Source organism: Octodon degus, unplaced genomic scaffold (genome assembly GCF_000260255.1).
Source record: "Octodon degus isolate 3935 unplaced genomic scaffold, OctDeg1.0 scaffold00007, whole genome shotgun sequence".
Classification (NCBI taxonomy): Eukaryota; Metazoa; Chordata; class Mammalia; order Rodentia; family Octodontidae; genus Octodon; species Octodon degus.
The window spans coordinates 8,641,113-8,644,346 of NW_004524583.1; the positions used below are offsets into that span (position 1 = coordinate 8,641,113).

Below are 3,234 nucleotides of genomic sequence, written 5' to 3' on the forward strand. Positions count from 1 at the left end.
ATATTAGTTCAGCTGAACCAGCTGTTTACAGCTGAACGGTCAGTATCATCATTACACTGGTTGTTAAGAATTTAGAATAGCACCTCAGGGAAAGTGGGCAGTAAACTTTGCAGAGAGTACTCTCAAGTTTAGATGGTGTGACCCTTGGGCCTGGGCAGGAATCCACATGAGGGGAAAACCAGCGGGATAACAAATGACCTTCTCCCAAGAGAGTCTGGTAGGACAAGGCTTATACCGGGGTCACTTTCTTCAGTAGCCATAACCCTTCAAGGCCAAGAGTAGTTTCAACTTCAAAATCTTGGGAAATCCCCAATGTGATGTTATTTGAAGACAGAGCCTTTGAGGAGGAAATTAGGATTAAATGGAAGCATAGGGTATGCCCCTGATCTCTCAGGAGTTGTGTCCTTGGAATGAGAGGAAGGGCACCAAGGACTCATCCAACAGAAGACAGGTGAGGAGACCACAAGAAAGCCACCCTCTGCAAGCCAAAGAAAGTGGCCCTTGGAGGCATCAAATGAGCCCAAGCTGGACCCTGGGCTTCCAGGAACTAAGAGAAGAAGTTTGTGTTGGATAAGGCACCCAGTTTGTGACATCTTGTTGTGGTGGCCCTCGAAGCCTAATGGAAAGAGACTAGCAACAAGAAGTTCACTGGGCAGGGAACTCAGAGCCAGAATTTCTGGGTTCACATCCCCAACTTCACACCTACTTACTTCTTACTTCATTTGCTCCTGTGTTTTGTTGTTTTCTTTAAGCTTTGTCGGGGTACATAATTGGAAATACAAGTTATATATATTTAAAGTAAATAATATGAATTTTGATATATGAGTATATTGTAAAATTACCACCATAACTAAGTTAATTAACATGTATCATCTTAGGCAGTTGGCATGTGTGTATGTGCGTGTGGTGAGTACAGTAAAGATCTGCCCCATTAGCATACTTTTCATATACAATACAATATTCTGGACAGTGGCGGCAAGAGGATGAACAACAAATTTAACGCCTTGAAAGATGATGACAGTGGAGACCATGATCAGAATGAAGAAAACAGCACAAAGAAAACAGCACAGAGAAAGCAAAAACAGAATGAGACAAGAGTCAGAGGAGCACCAAGAGGAAGGCTGAGGTCCCTGGACCGGCAGAACATCCCTCGCAGTACAACTACACTTTCTGGTACTCCAGGAGAACCCCAGGCCATCCTGTCAGCTCACAGAGCTACGAACAGAACACCAAGCAGATTGGCACCTTTGCCTTTATGGAGAAGTTCTGGAGGTTTTATAGCCACATGGTACATCCTGGGGACCTGACAGGACACAGTGACTTTCATCTCTTCAAACAAGGAATTAAATCCGTGTGAGAGGATGATGCAAATAAAAATGGTGGCAAGTGGACCATTCGGCTGTGGAAGGGCTTGGCCTCCCGGTGCAGGGAGAACCTCGTCCTGGCCTTGCTGGGGGAACGGTTCATGGTTGGTGAGGAGATCTGTGGGGCTGTGGTCTCTGTCCACTTCCAGGAGGACATTATTTCCATATGGAATAAGACTGCCAGGGACCAAGCAACCACATCCTGAAACCAGGACACACTTCGGCCTGTGCTTAACCTACCTCCCAGCACCATTATGGAATATAAAATTCACACCAACAGCACCAAAATGCCAGGCAGCCTGGGCCCCCAAAGGCTCCTTTTTCAAAACCTCTGGAAGCCACGGTTGAATGTGCCATGACCCTCTTCCTCTCTGGATGGCACTGTCATTGAAGCTGGCATCATTGGAGTCCCTTGTTCTGTTGGTGTGCCACCTGGAAGACCCTTCTGTGCTAGACAAGAGGAACGACAGAGCAAGTTATGCTTTGAGTACAGCTGACTCACAGCAGCTATGACCACAGCTGAGATCACAAATAAATGGTGCTAAAGTAATTAATATATATATATATATATATATATATATATATATATATATATATATTATTTCCTATACTCTGTATGCTATACATTAAACCCCTAGAAATTACTCATCTTGCATAATGGAAACCCATATGCCTTGACCCATATCTCCTGCTTCCCTTTCCCTGGCTTCCTAACTGTGATGTTCTTTTGCTTGCCTGATAGGATATAAATTTCAGTCAAAATTATATTAACCCTACATATAACCCAGTGGAAGATGAGGATAAAATAACCTCATCCTAAAAAGATGGACATCTGTCGGTGAGTGTCTCTGCATAAGACAGGTAACAGGGAGGGGATGTTTAATACCAGAGCTCAGCAGGGGAAAAGAAGGTACTCCCTTGAGAGTTTTGACTCCAGGCACTTGGCACCGATGCAGGATCACTAAGTTCCTCTTCCCCCATGGCATCTGGAGCCATCACAAATACCACCAAGGACACAGAATCCCGTTGCCTGCAGACCCTAATCTGCACCAGTGAAGATGCAGCCCTGGAGCAGCCAAGTGACTTGTAGAGGTGTCTGCAGTTAGCAGGAACAACTGCCTTGGAATTGGCCAATTTCAGCTTTAATTGATGGAGTTTTTTTTTAATTTCTCTAAAATGCTGCATATTTCAGCAGGGCAGCATGTCCCATCTCAGGCGTAGTGGAAGCTCAGGCTGATCTGATGACCAAAGAACTTGAAAGCTGCTTCTGGCCATTATTTCAATCCTCTTTTTAAGGACACACAGCCCACATGACAGTGGGTAGGAGTGGATTTCTCCAGAGCATTCAGCTACTGGAAGGGATGGGGCACTGTGTTCCCAATAGATGCTTTAAAAAAAATAATAAATGCTTGTTTCCTTCCACATTTTGCAATAGAACTGTCTAGTGATACAAATTTTCCCTCATTCACATTCAGCTGCCTGTACTTTGTCACTTTCTATAGATGCTTCCAGGCTCAGATCATGCCAGCGCTTTGTCACTGATCCACTCCTGCCATTGAGCTGAAGCTAGCAGGAAGAGGGAGGTAGCATTTTCCCCTTGAATGGTTAAGAAACTCCCTCGCCCCCACATCCAATCAGCCACCAAAGGCTAGCATTTCTTCATCCCCACACCCCTCACATCTGTTTCTCCCTCTTGCCTCCCACTATCACTACTCTGGTTCAGCAATCTATCACTTCCTCCCTGGGCTACTGCAGCAGCATCCTCCTCCTTCTTTTCCTTCTTCTGGATTCTTCTCTAGGAAACCACCATGGAGTGGTCTCCCATGCTGTTGTCCCTCAGCTGCCCAGAAGCCTTCAGGGACTTGCCAAC

At 45.4% G+C, this 3,234-nt stretch overlaps 1 pseudogene; it reads left to right on the forward strand.

Annotated features, from left to right (window-relative positions):
• The first annotated feature begins 983 nt into the window (after window positions 1–983).
• LOC101568881 lies at window positions 984–1,723 on the forward strand (annotated as a pseudogene).
• The last annotated feature ends 1,511 nt before the right edge of the window (window positions 1,724–3,234 follow it).